This window comes from Lissotriton helveticus, chromosome 6, assembly GCF_964261635.1.
Source record: "Lissotriton helveticus chromosome 6, aLisHel1.1, whole genome shotgun sequence".
NCBI lineage: Eukaryota > Metazoa > Chordata > Amphibia > Caudata > Salamandridae > Lissotriton > Lissotriton helveticus.
The window spans coordinates 1,116,107,464-1,116,127,398 of NC_136067.1; the positions used below are offsets into that span (position 1 = coordinate 1,116,107,464).

General features: G+C 39.0%; 1 long non-coding RNA gene across 1 annotated transcript; it reads left to right on the plus strand.

The window, feature by feature from the left end:
• The first annotated feature begins 10,883 nt into the window (after nt 1-10,883).
• LOC144761657 (uncharacterized) lies at nt 10,884-18,967 on the plus strand. Its single transcript, XR_013595833.1, has 3 exons — nt 10,884-11,007; nt 17,939-18,014; nt 18,920-18,967. It is a non-coding gene; the product is annotated as an uncharacterized LOC144761657 (long non-coding RNA).
• Nucleotides 18,968-19,935: the final 968 nt, after the last annotated feature.

A 19,935-nucleotide genomic window follows, 5' to 3' on the forward strand; every position in this document is an offset into this window, starting at 1 on the left:
ACATCTAAACACATACATTTCATAAATATCTGAAAAATATTTTTATTATTCTTGCTTAGGTACACTTACCGGACGACTTACCGACTTTGCACCATACGTCGTCCGTACGAGCATGGTACGCGTACGGTAAATGTACCGTAAAAAAAAAATAGCCGGTATTATTAATTTTTTATAATCCCCGGGGACCCCATCCCCCGGGGCCAAAATACAATGTTGGGGACCGTGGGGGGAGCCCCAATGCCCCCACGGTCCCAGCCAGCTCCCCGCGTCCTTCGGGAGCCGGCATTGCTTTTCGTCAGAGAGAGCAGCTTACATGCTGCTCTCTCTGACGAAAAGCAATCTGCTTTCCTACTTGAAAGAGAGAGCAGGTTTCCTGCTCTCTCTTTCAAATAGGAAAGCAGTTTGCTGTGGTAGGGTGGGAGCTGCGAGGCTCCCGCCCTACCATAGCAAACAACAGCAGGCACCCCGGGACACTGCAGGAGCCGACCCTGGGAGGTGGCGGTCCCCAGGGCCATTGAGGACTCCAGGAGAGTGGCCGCGGGGCCCCCTCCCAACAATTGTAAACCCCCGGGGGGTGGTGGTCCCCGGGGCTGAGGGGTCCATCACAGACCCCCCTGTTTCAAATATTAATGCACTGGGGGGTGGCAGTCCCTGGGGCTGGGGGTCCATCACGGACCCCCCTGTTTTAAATATTAATGCCCCGGGGGTGGCGGTCCCCGGGGCTGCGGGGGGGCCATGAGCCCCCCACATACTTACAAATAAAGCCCCGGGGGTGGCGGTACCCGGGGCTGCGGGGGGCCGTGTTACCCCCGCTAGCATATTTACTTTGCCCTAGGGGGTGGCGGTCCCCAGGGCAGTGTGGGGGGATTGGACCCCCCACACTTTTTCCATAATGCCTCCGGGATTTGGTCTCCCCGTGGGCTAATTTAAAAAAAGCAGCCCAAAAATGATTTTTTTTGTTCACGGCGTACGCGTACCTACGCGTACCCCGCATCCCTGTGGGACCCCCTGAGCAGGCCTTGGGGGTCAGCGTGTTTCTACCCTGTCCCCTTTTGTGTGTTTTGCACGTTTGTTTCACTGCTTTCTTGTGCCGAGGCTCTACCGAGGCTCAAGATGGCTGCCAACACTTCCTGGTTTGGAGTGTTGACAGACAGTTGATAGCCAATGAGTATGCAGCTCGTGCTCGTAATAGTACGCTTTTCTAACAGCAATCAGGGACGAACTGGGTTTACAGCTTTTACCTATCTTTCAATGTAAGGTGATGAACAGACTGGCCCCCCTGCGATGACACAACAGGGAAAGGACAGACGGTACATGTGGTAGTTGAAGGACTTGCGTTACCTACTACTTCGAATACCCGGAGATGGAAATGAGGGAAGATTGTTCAAGCACGAAAAGAACGAAGAGAAGTGCAGAAAGACGCAAGTGAGATGCAGAAAGAGGCAAGAGAGGTACAGAAAGAGGCAAGTAAGGTGCGGAAAGAGGCAAGAGAATTGCAGGAAGAAGGTAGAGAAGTGCAAAAAGAGGCAAGAGATGTGCATAAAGAAGCAAGAGAAGTGCAGAAAGAGGCAAGTGAGGTTCAGAAAGAGGCAACAGAGATACAGAACGAAGCAAGTACGGTGCAGAAATAGGCAAGACAGGTTTTACAAAACAACCTCCCTCATGATCTATATTACTTTACTACTGGCTCTCACAAGCTCTGAAATGGGACATCAATAATGCTAATCTCCCCAACAACTTTGATTAAAAAAAATCATGTTTTATTTTATTTTTATTTTTCCATAGGTATCAAAATTGACATTTAAACATTTAATTTCTTTCAACATTCTATCTATACATCGGTGTAATTAAATGTTTATCTAAAAATGAATACAATTGATGTATTGCATCTGCCTTCAAAATTTAACTTATGTTGTAATTATTAAAATTGAACAATGAGACAAAGAAACAATCCTCCACACTTACACTTCATTCATATAACCCACAACCATATCACTAACATACTGCACACTTCCATACCACGCCCCAGAACAACACTGCATGCTCTGATGGATCAGAAAGGGGGTGATAACATCAACCCTCAATTGCTGTGCTGATATCTGTGGTGTACCACTCTCTGGCCGACATACGTTTCAATGGACAATATCAATAGTCTCCATCTTCATCAGGGCCTGTTATTTGCATTATTTATAATGGGTGAAGAATTGGGGAATCTAAAAACAGAAATATGTGGGAGAAACAAAAAAAATGAATGCTCCTCTTTCATTCGTGTCACAGGAACCATCACCTTAGTTAAAAAGAAAAATGTGAAACAATCACCCTGGTCATTGCGACAGGGAAAAGTTCTACATGAAGATTGTATGACTGCCTATGTGTTCTCTGCTACTCACTATTCAGAGAATCTATGATAGAGTGCACACATGGTAAAGTACACTCTATCATAGATAGGCAAGTGAAGTGAAGAAAGAGGCAAGAGAGGCAAAGAAAGAGGTAAGTAAGGTGCAGAAAGAGGCAAGAGAGGTGCAGACAGAAGCAAGAGAAACGCAAAAAGAAGCAAAAGAAGTACAGAAAGAAGGAAGCGAAGTGCAGAAAGAGGTAAGAGAAGTGCAGAAAGAGGCAAGAGGGGTGCAGAAAGAAGCAGAAAAAGTGCAGAAAAGAGGAAGATAAATGCAGAAAGAGGCAAGAGAGGTGCTGAAAGAAGAGAGTGAGGTGCAAATAGTGGCAAGAGAACTGCAGCAAAAGGGATGTGAGGTGCAGAAAGAGGCAAGAAAAGTACTGAAAGAGGCAAGAGAAGTGCTGAAAAAAACAAGAGAAGCACAGAAAGAGCAGGAAATGTGCAGAAAGAGGCAAGAGAAGTGAAGAAAGAGAGAAAAGAAGTAGAGAAAGAGGCAAAAAAAGTGCAGAAACAGGTAAGAGATGCGCATATAAAGGCAAGAGAAGCGCCGAAAGAAGGAACAGGCGTGCAAAAAGAGGTAATAGAAGTGCAGAAAGAGTCAAGAGAATTGCAGGAAGAGGCAAGAGACCTGCAGAAAGAGGACAGGGTGGGAGGCGTGTTCCTGCCCTGCCATAGCAAACAGCAATGTCCTGGGGTGGGTAGCCCGGGTCATTGCAGGAGCCTGCCTTGGGGGGGTGGCAAGCCCCAAGGCCATCGAGGGCTCCGGGAGGGGAGCTGGGTGGCCCCCCTCCCCATATTTTCAAAGCCCTGGGGAGGTGGTGGTCCCCGGGGCTGGGGGCCACAATGGACCTCTGCATTCAAATAATTAGTGCCCCGAGGAGGAGGAGGTCCCTGGGGCAGTGTGGAGGGGCAGGAGGCCCTCATACTTAATTTTTATTTAATAAGCCATGGGAGGTTGTTGTCTCCGGGGCTTGGGGAGCCTGTGAGGCCCCCTGCATATAATTAAACCATGCCCTGTGGAGGTGTCAGTCCCCGGGGCTGCGGGGCCCCTGCTAATTTCCTACACATAGCCCCCGGGACCTGGCCCACCCGGGGGCTTACAGATAACACAGCACAGGACCCCTCGCTTTGTTTTCTAAAATTTTCTCAGCAGGATTTGCGCACCCAGATCGAATTCTGCAGATTATTTTTTTTAAATGCTTTTTTTGGCCCGGGGTTCCCTGTGGGACCTGCTGAACAGGCCTAGGGGGTCAGGGTGTTTTTACCCTGCCCCCTTTTCTTGTTTTGTTATCTTTTTTCCATTGTTTTCTTGTGACTCGGTTACCGAGTCACAAGATGGCTGCCAACACTTCCTGGTTTGAGTGCTGACATCAATCAGATCTCATGATGAGATGTGTGGTTTGGCTCTGCCCAGATATCGATATTTTTTTATTTTTCAACTTCTTAGAAACTACTAAACGGATTTATACCATTTTTTTAAAAAGCACGCTTTCTGGACCAAGACCAACCTTTTTGCCAAATTTGGTGTAATTCCGTTCAGCAGTTCGGGCTGTAACTTGTTTCAAAATTCCTATGGAAATTAACATGGGGAAATGCGTTTTGAGACCCCCTTCTTTCTTGGCTCCCGCTTGACGAATCACTGCAAAAGCTTCAAGACAGGGGCTGACCGGTCGGCCCCCTTAGTTTTGAAAATTTCGCGAAGATTTGTCAAAATATGATAAAGATATTGGCAAATCAAAAAACGCTTTGCCGATGGAAACTAGGTCCTTACTATAACTACCTACTGGCAACCGCCGGTAGGTAATATATATATATATATATATATATATATATATATATTACCTACTGGCGGTCGCCAGTAGGTATATATAGTTAGGATTTTTTCTCTATGGGTTTTTTGAAAATTCTATGTCTAATAACTTTGGCGTTTGTGGACGGAATTGGCTGAAATTTTCTGGAAAATGGAACATTTTGTTTCTGAGCAGCCACTGGAAATTTGGGGGGAGTTGGTCCAGGGGGGGCCGAGAAAAAAGGGGGGTCCCAAAACGTGTTTTTAACATTGAGTTTTCCATAGGGCGGTTAGCCTCACTTTTAGCCCGAACGGCTGAATGGATTTGCACGAAACTTGGCAAAATTGTAGGGACTGGTAGCCCGATGTGCCTTTTCTAGGTCTCAATATATGTGCTTCAGTGGATTTTGAGAAATTAACGTTCAAAAAAAGATATATATCTGTAACAGCGGACCAGGCAGCGCCCCGGTACGCGTACTTGACGCGTAACGGAACTTCGCGTAGCGAAGTTGATTGGCTCTCCGGTGTCTGTCAACATTCTAAACAGTCCGGAGCGGCCGCCATCTTGTCTCTCGGTAGGATCGAGAGACAAGAGGAGGTCAAAAGCGAAGGGGCAAATGACCTTAAGGGGGCATAGTAGATACTCCCTGACCCCCTAGGTTTGATGTGGAGGCTTTAAAGGGGCCCCGCTAAGCAAAAAAAAAAAAAATTTTTTTTTGTTTTTTTTCGTGGTTAGCGCCCGGTACGCGAACCGGGAAGCGTACTGGGGAGCGTATCACAATAAAAAATGAATGATAGACTTTTCAAATGCTGTATGTTAATTGATTGTTGGTTTTGTTGATTATTTTTTTTTTTTTTAAACTTTTTTTATTGTGTTTCATAATTTATTAAACTTTCTAACATTTCATTGTCAGAAATTTCATAATCATGGAATATAGATTGTAGTCTCTGAGGTTGTAAAATGTCCTCATTTGCAAGGAGGTTATCTACTGCTTGCACACATTGCAGTAGTTCTTGGTCCCATGTTTCATCCATAAATTCAATCTCATTTGGATCAATGATTTCTGTGTTGGACTCTGGAAGGACAATTTCAAATGAAATGTTTTGTTCACTTTCCATTTTTCCTGAAATTTGCATAAAAAAAATATATATTAGTAGAGGTAGGGCACTGTTGGGATTAATTTTAGATAGGCAGTTTTTATCAGAGAATTTATCTTTGGGCAGTGTATAGTATCAGAGTGGAAGTAGGAATATAAAAAAGTGTATCTAAATTTATAAGTACTACAGAGGGATAGTATATAACTAACAGAAAAAGTTTGCCATATTAACTTAAAGTGCACAATATACTTCAGTTTTAAAAATAACAACTTACCTTTAAAAAGAAGTTGAAGTTATTAATGAAAATCCAAATGAAATGTACACCAGGAAGTAGTAGTCAAAATGGCTGTGTTTCCTTCTCTTCCTTTATATATATTCGGGTACATAACCAATCAAATATCATGTAAAAAAAGTAGAAAATGAAAGTAACATTTTAATTGGTTGTCAATTCCAACACTTCAGATGTGTTTTGTGAAGTAATTTACCTCACGGTATTTAGAGAGGACTACAGGCTAAATGGCTAAATGGAATTCCAATCAAATTTGTGAAAATGGTAGGGATTGGTATGTAGTATGAGCTATTCTATATTTGGTGAAATTGTCTCCAGTGGCTTTTCTGTGAACTACTTTCCCACCTTTTTTGATGGTGTGCTTCCCAGGAAGCGACCCGGTACGCGAACCGTTGAGCGCCTCGGTTCGCGGACCTTAAGCGTTCCGGGAGTCCACCATTTTGTGTTTCGGTCGAATTATGATACAAGATGGAGGGCAAATAATGTTCAGAATGGGTAGAAGGGGGCACGGTAGACTTATCTTGACCCCCTAGGTTTTGTGAGGGTGGCTGAGGAGGCCCATATGTGCGGAAAAAAAACCATTTTTTTTAAAAATTTCGCGAGGTTAGCTCCCGGTACGCGTACCGGGTAGCGCACCAGGGAGCGTATTTTGTTGAAAATTAGTGAAAATAGTTAGAGTAAAAAAATAATTGTGAGTGATTAGATGTAGGGTAGCTCTGAGAAGAGCTTTTGGGTTTATGGTACATTTAGGTACTTATAAGTAGGTACCAATGCACATTCTTAAATTCAGAGTGAAAACTCTGTTGCCCTCATCTGAGAAGTGAACTCCATCTCCTCTGTAGATATCTTGCATGTAGTAACGCAAGTTATTGTTGTACAGGGAGCCCATTCCATGGTCTCTCATGTAAGCTGAAACAGATTTGTTTACATGCTTCCTCGACTTCTCAATTTGTGGACAAAATTGGTTTGACCACCTCCATTTCTGTCTTTGGCATATATTTGAATATACCAAGGCAGTCTGAGGAAAAAGTGCCATTAATTGCTCAAAGGTGTCCTTTAAAAGCATTTCCAGACCTACACCAGTCAAAGTGCCCAAGTCATTACCTCCACAGTGCACAATTAACAGGTCAGGTTTTGGCAAATGCATAAAGGTTTTCACCAATGGTATCAATTGGTGACATTTTAATCCTCTCTGGCCAAACCACTTAATTTCCACATCTTGTAAATTGAGGTTAGGTAAATTTCTGCTTTCAACGTACCTTTGAGCCCAGTGAATATAACTATGACCAACAATCCAGACAGAAAACATGGTGAGAGAAGGTTCTCCTGCAGTCAGATGAAGTGTGGCAATGAAATGGCAGTTGAAAAAATGTGAGTTTGAAATGAAAAAAACTGTGGAGTTTCTGTGTTCATGAAGTAGTAACAGTGATTGGTGGATTTTGATTGATGAAAACAGAAAGTTAGGGTGTAGAGATGTGTTCTTTGAAAGATGTATTTTGAGTGGTCAATAAAAAATCATTAAATGAAAGAAAGCACTGGATATGCAGGTGCACTGAGAGTTCAGAGTTCAATTGCAACATTGTTGTGTGAATTTGCAAACACCAGAGTTTCTCCAAGAGGTGGTTGCTATGGAAAATAGGCAGAAAGGGCAGAGGGGGAAGGGTTTTCATTTGAAAAAAAGTGAGGGAAGAGTTTTGATTGGGTGACATGAGAAATATGTGTGAAGAATTACACCATTTCTGTGCTTTTGATAGCTGCAGACTCTGGAGTGCATACCTTTTGCTCTGCTGAAGACAAATTGGTGTGTTTCTGAGACTGTTTTCAAACTCAAAGTATTTGCTAAGGTGAGAAAATATTTCTTTACTTTAGATAGAGAATAGTGTGCTTTAAGGAGAAAATTATGATTTATGTGGCGCAATTTGCTAGTAAATATGCTCTCACATGTGCATGGAAATTTTTGATTTTGAATGTTTCTGTTATATAGCCATGTTAAAAGTGACTCAACCATGCTGGAAAGTCAATCAAAAAATGATTTCATGTATTTTAATGACATTTTAAGTCATTTTCTGATGTGCAGTGTTTAGAAATTATGATTTGAAAATCGTTTTTGTGGAAAAGGAATTGTTTTTAAAATCATGACAAGGAAATAATGGTGTATGGTTATTTATAAGGCAATTGACTGTCCTTGATGTTATTTTTCTCATTTTAGTGTAAGACCTTTCTCTGTGGCGCAAATTGCTTGTAAATATGCTCTTACATGTGCATGAAAATTTTAATTATCAATGTTTGTGTTACATAGCCATGATAAAAGTGAACCAACCATGCAGGAAAGCCAATAAAAAAACGCTTTCATGTGTTTCAATGACATTTTAAGTCATTTTCTCATGTGCAGTTTTTTGAAATTATGATCTGAAAATCGTTTTTGGGAAAAAGGAATTGTTTTTAAATTCAAGAGAAGGACATAATGGTGTATGGTTCTTTATAAGGCAATTGACTGTCCCTGATGTTATTTTTCCCATTTTAATGTCAGACCTTTCTTTGTGGCGCAAATTGCTTGTAAATATGCTCCCACCTGTACATTGAAAATTTTGATTTTGAATGTTTATGTTACATAGCCATGTTTAAAGTGACCCTACCATGCAGGAAAGCCAATCAAAATACGCTTTTATGTGTCTTAAGGACAATTTAAGTAATTTTCCCATGTGTAGTGTTTTGAAGTTATGATTTGAAAATCGTTTTTGAGGTAAAGGAATGTTGTTAAAATTTATGTTCGCCATATGCCCCCAAATTTCTTTCTCAGGGTTGCAGCAGGGTGCTCTTGAGACACCCCTGCACTTTTGGAATAAATTCCTAATTTGTGATGAGCAAATTGTTAATCGCAAATTGCACCTTCATTTATATGAGCCTCCTAGCCCATGGAAATGAATGGGTAATTTGCAATTAGCAATTTTCTCATCGCAAATTTGGAATGGTAAAGAATCGCTATTTATTCCTTAAAATTCGCTTTTTTGGAAATGCAAAATAGTTATATGATACATATGGCGGTTGATGTCTAACAAGATAAGAAGCTTATGGATACATTTATGATGACTGGTGCAATGAAGTAGAAATCACTTACTTCATTGGTAGGCCTTTACAATAAATTATCTCCTCTGTATTCTTCATCAAGCATAACTTTAATCTGCAATCCTGAGTAGGCCTCACCTTAAACAAACCTCTGGATAGGCCACATCTTATTGTCATCCTGATTTAATCATTTATAATTCTAGGGACAGATTTATGATAGGTGTATACCTCTTTTGTGCCACTTAGAAAACATTGTCCATGGGGAAATGAATTAAAATGTCATTAAGACACATGAATGTGTTTTTTTTAAACGTTTGCAATTTTTTTGGGTCACTTTCAACATGGGTATGTGTCTGAAACAGTCAAAATCTAAATTTGCAATGCACTGGTGGGAGCATATTTACAAGGAATGTGCTTCATGGGGAAAGGTCTTATAATGTAATATGGGAAAAATGACATTAGAGATACTGAAATGCCTTATAGAGAAGCATACACCATTATGTCCTTGTCATAAATTTGCAAACCATTACTTTTCCCCAAAAACGATTTTCAAATTATATTTAGAAAACAGTGCACATGTGGAAATTACTTAAAATGTCAATAATTCAAAAATTGTGATTCCTTAAATGCAATGTATAAAAAAAAAATATGTAAAAAATGATATTAAGGATTTGGAAACTACCACCAACTTGTAGTTTGTGGTAATTTGCGAATTCTTTTCAAAAAGAATTTTTTTTTAAAAAAAAAAAAGGTCCCATATGACGCCCATACATGCCATTAGGGCATGTAGGTGTGCCATGTGCTCCCAAATTTCTTTTTCAGGGGTGCAGCAGGTTGTTCTTGAGATACCCCTGCACGCTTGAAAAAAATCCTATTTTGTGATGAGCTAATTGCTAATCACAACTTGCAACATTAATTCCTATGAGCCTCCTAGCCTATGGAAATGAATGGGTAATTTGCAATTAGCAATTTGCTCATTGCAAATTAGGAATAGTAAAGAATCGCTATTTATTCCTTAAAATTTGCTATTTATAATATGTAAAATATTTTGATGATACATATGGCAGTTCATCTGTAACAAGATAAGAAGCTTAGGGATAGATTTATGATGAGTGGCGCATCCCCAGGGATGTGACAGTCATCCTGCGCCACTGTTCCGCCACCCATGGTGTGCTGCATTTACAATGCGGCGCAGCATGGGGCAAAAAAGGCACAGATGTGTGACGCATCTGTGCTGTAAAGGTGGCGCATTGCTGGAGTTGTATCGTAAGTGCGATGCAGGTCCAGCAAGGATCAGGGGTGCCCCATCTATACAATGCTGCGTCAAGACCTATGCCAGCTTCAAGCAGGTGCAGGGTTTTGAAGCAGCTTTCTCCTATCTGATTGTAAATGCGGCACACCATGGGTGGTAAAGCAGTGGTGCACATTAACTGGTGCATGCCTGGGGATGTGCCATTTAATATAAATCTGCACTTTAACATTTGAGTATGTGCAGGGGACACAGAGTCGTTGAGGCTTATCCAAGGTTAAGAACAGATGAGTCCTGTCCAGTGAAAAATTAGACATAGGCTTCACCTGCTCAGCATCGCTGGACATGGCTAAATAATAGCTGCAAAATGTTACTCTTGTTAAATAATTTTACTATTATAATCTGTGAGATTTGTCTCTTACTCTGCAACATCTCATTGTTGTTGTCTTTCTTTAAAGATAAAGACAACCTCAACATGAGCGACAATCTGCAATCAGTTGATTTTGACCTCATCATTGAACTTGTAATTGAAACATCAGTGGATGTTGATCCATTGGATGATTTAAATCCTGAGGATGAAGAAGAGCGTGATGAGGATGCAGATTTGTCCGAATTATATGATATAGGATGGGAAGATGACCTGCTTGAGCCTTTGGAATTATAAACATTTATTTTTAAAATTTATAATGAATAAAAAGTAAAAAGGTAAACCGTTTAATTTAAAAATAAAGACACCTTCAAAAACAGGTTATGTGTAGTGTCTTCAATAAAATATTAAAATATGCTCATAAAATTAGATCAGATTCACATATAAAATAGCATAGGTAACATAAATATAAATCTCATTTCTTTTCTGCTACTTCTGTATTGTAAATTTGCAAGGACTAAAAAATCTTCTATTTAAAATGTCAAGTAGTGTGTTATGTTTTTGATCACTATTACTGATTTACTGTTTGATAATATTTTTTTATTAACATTTTTATTATATTTTTCCTCAGATTCAACTATGCCTACAAAAATAAGAGAGATGAAGGCTGCAAAACGTCAAAGACAGCAGGAGAAAAAAAAAATGCAGCAGTCCTCTAACAAAAAGATTTCTCAAGCGATGAAGAAAGCACCGGGTAAGAGCTCTAAATATTTCATAAAAAATATTTCAAATAAAAAAAATATTAGTACAGAAAATGTTTCAATCCATAACAACACAAGTAAATCAAATGGAAAGAAAAGGACAAATGAAAATGTTACTGCTAGAGCAAGAGATAAATCTGTGCATGATAGTAGAAGGAAACAACAGTTTACGGAGATTCGTAAACGAATGTTCCGTAACAGGATAATTGGCAATTTGTTAAAAAATATTAAGAAAGGTCAACAGAAATTAGTTTTTTATAGGAGAAAAAAAAAAGTTGAGAAAGTTATTGATCAGGCTTTTGAAATTAAACGTAAGTTATTTATTTTGATAATCAATAGAATTAGGAAGCTAAACAAGGCAATTTTTGATTTCAAAAGAAATAGTAGATGGAAGAGAATAGTTAATCGTAGTAATTTTTGTGAAGTTTTTTCTGGAGAATGGATACATAGTTCAAGCTGTGAGGCATTTTTTAATGAAGAGAGTTATTTCCAGGATAATGATTTGGTGCATGCAGTTGACATCAGTGGTCGTGCTTATGAAGTGAAAGATGGTTGTCCAGTTGAAAAAGAAAAACTTGTGACAACAGAGGCAGAAGAGTTGTTAGGTAATGAGGTTTTAGGAAGACGTGCTAAGGGTCCTGTGTACACCTGGAAGTGTAGTAGTATTTGCAGTGTGCGACAGGATTCTATCAATTTGCTTTGTGATTTTGTACGGTCATTTAACAAGAAAAGTTTGAAGCAGAAAATGAGGTTGTTGCAAGAATTAGATCCTTGCAGAGTGAGAGAAGTGACAGGTTTGCATGGTCATTCACTGGCTTGTCTTTCCAGGAGAGTATGCCAGAGTGTTTTTCATCATTTCAGGATGCTAGCAGTGCATCATAACAAAGTGAGGAAGTTAGTTAGACTGTTGTATTATGCTAAGAGTCCAGCAATTATGCTGAAACAATTATGTGCTGCTCTTCTGCATGGTTCTGAAATAGATGTGAGGAATATATGTGAAGAAATTGAGTTTTGTTACTTTGGAAGTAAAGAGGAGAATGTTGAAATTGAGCAAGAAATAGAGGGTCATTTGGAAGATACTGTACATGTTTCCAGTACAGATAATTTCCAGAGGGAAATTGCGACGTTTGACATGAAATCAAGTGAGAGGCCTAATTTCACTTGTGTGTGTTGTCGACGCACTTATTATAAGAATCAGACTAAGTTAGTGGATTTATATGCAAAAAGTGAAAGGGAAAATAATAGTGAATGGAAGGATTTTGCAACATACTTGATGGTAGAAAATTGTTTTGATTTGGGATTGGATCAACGTGTGTGTACTTATTGTTGTAACAAATTAAAACAAAACCAGATGCCTGCTAGAGCAGTTCATAATAATCTGGAATTGGTTGAGATTCCTTCTGAATTGAAGGACTTAAATACTTATGAATCTATTTTGATTCAAAGTATCCATCCCTTTCAGGCTATTGTAAGAATGGAGCCAAAGACAGGGAAATTGCCTCCATCAGATTTACAGAGAGGATTAAAGGGAAGAGTTGTTTATTTGCCTCTAGATTTGAAGAAAAACATTAACACAATTGGAGTAGAAAAAGTGGAAGAGGAACCTCTGGTTATCTTAGTTAATGGGGTTCCGACAAAGAATAAGAAAATATGGCAAGATTTAGTAGATGTTAGGAAAGTTAAAAAGGCAACATTGTATTTGAAAAAAAATAATAAATACTATAAGAATGTATATGTTGAAGAAGAGGAAGTAAGTGAGGAAGAGGATAGCGATTTGTGTGCTGGTCAAATTGAGAAAGTAGAACTCTCTACTAGTGAGGAAATATATGAACATTATAGTGTTCATCCTTTGCATTCAAAGGAAGTCATGGGGAATGCTATTGAGTTGTTTCAAATGAAACAAGCCAAAGGGAGTCCCATTAGTGTTTGGGAGCAAAGTTTGGAAGCTCGGTGTTTCCCACAGCTTTTTCCAACAGGTCAGGGAGGAAGATATGATGAGCGACCTCATCAAATTCCTGCTTCTGAATACCGGACTTTGCGATTGTATGCAGGAGATGCTAGGTTTCGACAATGCATTCCATATTTGTTTCATCTCCTGTTTGAAAGCGATCTGTCTGGACTGTCATATGCAGTGAACCACATCTTGAAAAGTGGTATACACATGCAAAACATCTCGGCAAGTGATTTTATGGATAAAGTGAATGTCCAAGATAGTATTTTGGATTCTCACCTGATTAATCTCATGGCGTGTCAGCGTGGTACTAATGAGTACTGGTACCGTCGTCATGGTGATTTAAAATGTATGCTGAGGAACTTAGGTACTCCCACATGGTTCCTCACTCTGAGCTGTGCCGAGTATGGCTGGGAAGACTTACTTGAATTTCTACGAGAGGCAAATGCTAACGTAGAAAACATCGAATTCAAGACACCCGGAGAACTGTGCTCTTTGGATCCAGTCAATGTATGTAGGTACTTCAATCATAGATTTGAAGCTATGATGTCTTTCATCATGAATAAGAAGAATCCACCTCTTGGAGAGGTGTTGGATTTCTTCTGGAGAAAGGAGTACCAAGCAAGAGGTGCTCCTCATATACATATGTTGCTGTGGATCAAGGATGCACCTAAATTTGGAACGGATCCAGATGACTCAGTGATGAGTTTCATCCAACAGTATTCTACGTGTGCTGTTCCAAACGCAAAGGAGAAGAAAAGCCTAAGAGAAAAAGTTCTGCGTTTCCAAAGCCATCGATGTGGAAAGTACTGCCGTCGTAAATTCCGAAACAAGGACAAGTTCTACACTAAATGTCGTTTCGGCTATCCACGACCGGTGATTTCTAAAGGAAGAGTAAACAGTTTGATGTCTTCGCTGCGACACAATGTCATGAAGAAATCACCTAAAAACACTTACAATTTGAAGAGGAACGAAGAGTCCAAGTACATCAACGACTACAACCCGGTGATTTTGTCCATGTGGAATGCTAACATGGATATACAGTTTGTGGCTGATAACTGTATGGCTGTGGCTCGGTATGTGACGTCTTACATCACCAAAAAAGAGAAGACAGAATTGAAGGATATGTGGGAGGACATTTCCCATGAAAAGAGCCTCAGCAAGAAGTTGTACAGTTTCAGTCTGAAGATGTTGTCGCATCGAGAAATCGGAGCGTACGAATGTTCTGACCGGTTGTCTTCAGCAAGTCTCTATGCCAAGTCCAGGAGTATCGTTTGGGCGAGTCTTGGTCTTGCTGCAACGCGTAATCGAGTTCTCAAACCTGTGCGGGAAATTGAGTATTTGGCGGAAAAGGAGCCAAACAGTACCGACATTTTGAAGACCAACATATTGGATACATATTATCCAAATCGAAGCAGTCACCTCGAGAATGTTTGTCTGTATGAGGTTCTGCAAAATTACATGTTCAAGAGGAACATCAAAGAAGATACTGAGAAAGGAGTGTATGCTGTAATAGGAAGTGAGGGATGTCTGGTGAAGCAAAGAAAATGCCACTTGATAAACCATCGAAAATTGAGTGGCGAATCTCCTGAAAAAAAGGAGTTTTTCTATTTAGCACTTTTGCAACTTTTCAAGCCTTGGCGTGCAGAAGAGGAACTGCTTGGAGATTTCCTCTGTTATGAAGACTCTTTCAATGCCGCCAAGGAGACCATAGAATGTCCTGCTTTTCCCAAATATGTAGAAATGTTGAATGCGGAAATTGAGCAGGAAGCAACAATTGCAGCCGAGATTGCCAGAGACAGTTCTCAGGACAGTCAGAGTTCTGCTTCATTGAGTCAGGATCCACTAGGAGGACCTCTTATTGAAAATGAAGCTGCCACTGCTATGAATGAGGTGGAAAGAGCCATGGCACATGCTCAAGAGGATGTGGTTAACTTAGAAGAGTTGGAAAGGCAACTCAACGTTGAGCAGAGGAAAATATATGACGAAGTTACCATGCAAATTGATCATGGATTAAGTCATGATAAGAAAGAGTGCTCATGTACGTCGTTGAAGCCTGTCCGACTGTACGTGAGTGGAGAAGCGGGAACTGGAAAAAGTTTCCTCATTAAAGCAATTTCATGCTATTTGCAGGAAAGGACAGAGTCATCGCTGTCTTGTGTTGTCACTGCTCCAACTGGACTGGCAGCACATAATATTAAAGGGATTACTTTACATCGTTTACTGATGCTGCCAGTGGAGCATGACAACAAATTAGAATATCACAAGCTATCTGGAGATGCTTGTTTTGAAGTTTCAAGAATCTTGAGGAAAATGAAACTTCTTATCATTGACGAAGTAAGCATGGTTTCCAATGTCATGCTTGCCTTTGTGCATTTGAGGATGCAAGAAGTTCTCAAAACAGAGTATGATGTGTTATTTGGTGGCAAACACATCATTGTTTTCGGAGATCTTCTGCAGCTGACACCAGTGAAAGGGCAACCTGTGTTCAAAATGCTCACGCATGAAGATACCAGGAAGTGCCTAGGCAGCATTGGCAACGTCAATATATGGTTAAACTTCAATTATGCTGAACTGCATGAAAATATGCGTCAGGCAAAGGATGAAGTTTACAAGACTATTCTACAAGATGTTAGAATTGGAAAAGTGACCGAGCATGGAAAAGAAGCTTTACATGCACGATTACTGTCAAATTTATATCCAGAACAAGATGTTGTGCCTGAGAATATTTTTCAGAAAATTACTGATAAGAAATCTGGAATATGTTTGATGCCAACTCTTGCAGAATGTGCCAAATTTAACAACAAAATGTTGCATTTAGAAAAGCAAGAGATTGTGAAAGTGGAAGCTATTGATAGAGTACAGCATATGGGATCAACAATTATTTTGTCTGAGAATCTGAAATCAAAATTGGATTCATTAGAGAAGACTATATCTAAAACTGCAGGTTTTGAAAAGACTCTGAATGTGTGCTTGAACTGCCGTATAATTTTAAGAAGGAATTTACATGTTGAAAGAGGTCTGGTAAATGGATCAATGGGTAATGTTGTTGATTTTGTGAAATACAGAAATAGAGATGGAATTGAATTTTTAAAAATTAAATTTGATGGCATTGAGGAAGTACAGCTAATTGCTCGTTGTTCTGCTAGATTTTTGCTTGTAAAAGACTTATATGTTCGCCGTAAGCAGTTCCCTGTTTGCTTGGCATATGCGGTGACAATTCATAAATCGCAAGGTTTAAGTGTAGACACTGCATTGGTGAATATTGGCAGTTCTGTGTTCAAGGAGGGTATGGCATATGTGGCATTGTCACGAGTTAGAACTTTATCGGGATTGTACTTGATTGAGTGTGATGTCAGAAACATTTGTGCAGATCTAGATTGTGTTAAGGAATACAATAGGTTAAGAAGAGAGTATGCGCCACATTTGCCTCAGTTTCCTTTGTTTGAGAAACGTCTGGTAGGCCGGAAACGAAGAAATGAGAACAATACTGGGGAGGTTGTAGCAAAAAGACAAAAAGTGAATGAACCTAAAATTACAAGCAGAAACAAAGAGGATTCTGTTGAAGATGTTGTTGGTTTTCAGTTTGAAAACAGTTCTGGTGTCAACTGCTATGCTAATGTAGTAATGAATGTTTTGTTTTCTCTAAAAAATGTAAAAGAAGAGATTGTGGTCAATTCTGATCAAAGATTTTGCAGTTTGTTGAATTCTGTGTTAGAGAAATGTAGCACAGATAGAACAAAAATAGAAAGTGTGTCTGAAATTCGAAACCTGTTAGACAGATGTTCAGGGCAAACACAATTCTCTCAAAATATTCAGCAAGATTGTCAGGAGTTTTTAATGTATATGCTTGATGTATTACATGCTGAAGGTGTAGATGTAGATCAGCTGTTTGGGCTTTCTTATCAATGGCAGCATGACTGCGAGAACTGTATGGTATCAAGTACTACTAGTGTAGACTCAGAAAGATTTATATATTTAACTTTGCCAGACAGTAAATCAGTCTCCTTTAATAAGCTAGTAAACGCTGCTAATCACAGCATGGAGTGTAGCCAATGTAAATCTGAAATGATGTCCACATTATTTATACGAAAATATGGCCAGTACGTCATTTTAATGTTCCAACGATGTAGGCCTGATGGAACAAAATTGACAACTTTAATAAAAAAATTTGTAGCTTCGCAGTTGTCAATATCAGGAAGGACTTTTGTAACTACAGCAATTATATATCATGACGGCCCTTCAATATCATCAGGACATTACACAGCTTATTTAAAGTCTAGAAATGGATGGTCATTCTGCAATGATTCTGTTTTAATTTTCAAAAAAAAATTGCCGTATGACCTTAAAAACTCTTACCTGGTGTTTTTAAAACCAAAATTTTAGGAAAATAATCTCGGGATATGATCTGTGGAATTTCAAGAAGTTCTAATGGCTCCTACACAATTTGGCCTTGAGGATAAGTGTAGTTCAGAGACATAACTTCTAATCAAAGGATTGGACATTATGGAGATGTATGTGCACTTTAAATGAGTTCAGAAAAATTGTTTCTTTTCATAAGCTAATTGAAGCAGCCAATCAAAACATGGAGTAGAGGGAATGTAAGTCTGCAATGCTGTCTACTGTTTTACATTGCTTTGTGATTAAAAGTGATGTAGAGAATTAAATAATTGTAGTACTCATAGAGGTAGTGTAAGTCTGCTTCATATTAAGCAGTATCAGTGTCATAGGAAATGTAGAACATGACTGACCAAGAAGGGGAAGATATTATTATTCCAGGATTGTGAAAATGATCTTCAACATTTTAATTCTGAAAGTTGCGGAAATGCCAAATGATGGGATTGGCTTACAAGAAATCCAAGAGTTATAAATATCTCTGACTAGATTTGGCCTTGTGGAAAATAGTGGTAGAGAGCAAGAAGTCATTTATTGCATGTAACGTGTTTTTAAAAACGATGGAGCTTTTCTTTCAGAAAGTGGCGGGCTGAAAGTAATAACAGCACAAAAGAGTGTAAGCTGTTTATAGGACATCCTTGGACGTCATGGAAAGTAAGTTAACTTTAAGGAGTTCTGAATTTTATTTTCTGATGTTGTATGGGTTTTTTAAACACAATCATTTTGATTGTGTTTTTTTTTCCCCGCTGTTACATGATGAATACCTTCAAGTCACTGTTTTTAGTGAATTTTGATACATTCTGAGAACAGCAAAAATAAACCATTTAACATGTATAATTAATTCTGTACTGTTTGCATTTATGATGTATATGTAGAACTGTGTAGGAGGCATGGAGAAGGTGAGTTTTCTGTAAGTGTTAAATTTATTGTATGCAGTGCTGCACTTCTACGTAATCTTTCATATGCTGGACTACATCTGCACAATGAGATACCTAAGCAAAGGAAACACAAGTGATGTGATTGTGAAATGAGCAAAATAAATTGCACATATTTCAATTACATCACTTGAGTTTCCTATCATTACGAATCACATTGTGCAGATCAAGTTTAGGTCTGTCCAGGGAAACATAGGAGGTTTCTACTTTGTTGAAGAGTGCAGTGGACATGACTCACTTCATTAGTAGACTTTCACAGATATTATCTCCTCTGTACACTTCAACAAGTGTAAATCTCATCTTGAACTCTGAGTAGGCCTCACCTCAAACAAATCTCTGGATAGGAGACATGTTATTGGCATACTGAAGCGACACTTTTCTGAAACAAGAGCAATGCAAAAGATGCACCATGTTTTAAGATAGTCCTCACTTCATCTGCATCAAGATACTGTTAGTTTAAAATGTATATCTTTAGCATTGTGTAGAGGACCTGGAGAAGCAGAAGCTTCTGTCAGTGTCAAAGTTGTTGAAAAACTATTTGTCCTTCAATATTTTCCCTTGTCTTTTGTAATTTTTAAATACATATTTTAATTTTTTTTTAAATGTTGGTTCTCTCTTTCACAGATTGAAAGTATAGAAATAAAATGTGATTAATTTAACAGCAATTACAAGGTAAATAGTTGTACTCTTTTCGTTACATTTCTATCACATTCACCTACTATTAGATCCACTGCTTCACTTCTTTAATCCTCAGTTTCCTGCCTTTGCTACTTTCCTCATTCCTTTCTCTATTACCTATTTACTCAACTCCTTCCACTCTTTTTCTCAGTCCCTCTGTTCTCATAGTTTCTCAGTCTTGTTCACTCACTCCATCTCTATTACTCTTAGTGTCTGTGAATTACTTTCCCAACTTTTTTTTTTTGGGGACCGCTTCCTGGGAAGTTGCCCGGTTCGCAAACCAGCAGCGTTATGGCAGTCCACCATTTTGTGTTTCGTTCGAATCAAGATACAAGATGGAGGGCAAATAATGTTCAGAATAGGTAGAAGGGGGCACGGTAGATGTATCTTGACCCCCTTGGTTTTCTGAGGGTGGCTCAGGAGGACCATAGTTCTTCACTCTTGTTCACTCTCTCTGTTTCTATTAATGTCACTGTTTATGACTGATCAAAAAAATGTTTTTTAAAAAAGAACAGTAACTATAAGGGAAGGAAATAGACAGTTATGTTAAAAGAAAGACAGCTAAAGGGAGTAAACTAACGATACTGTTACCTACAATCCACTGCTGTTGATGTTACTGACCATGTCATGAATGATGTAATATGTGAAATCATCAACAGTGGATTGTAGGTAACAGTATCCTTATTTTACTCCCTAGAGCTGTCTTTCTTTTAACATAACTGTGTATTTCCTTCCCTTATAGTTACTGTTCTTTTTTAAAAAATATTTTTTTGGTTAGCTTCCGGTACGCGTACCGGGTAGCGCTCCGGGAGCGAACTAAGAGAAATACAGGTTGGCAGAGTTCCAAATTTTCTACTAATTTTTTTATAATGGGGAGTTAGTTCTGAAAAGAACTTTTTTTTTTATGTTTTTGTTGTTTTATATTTTTTTTAGTATTTTTTGAACATTTTTTTACTTTTTTT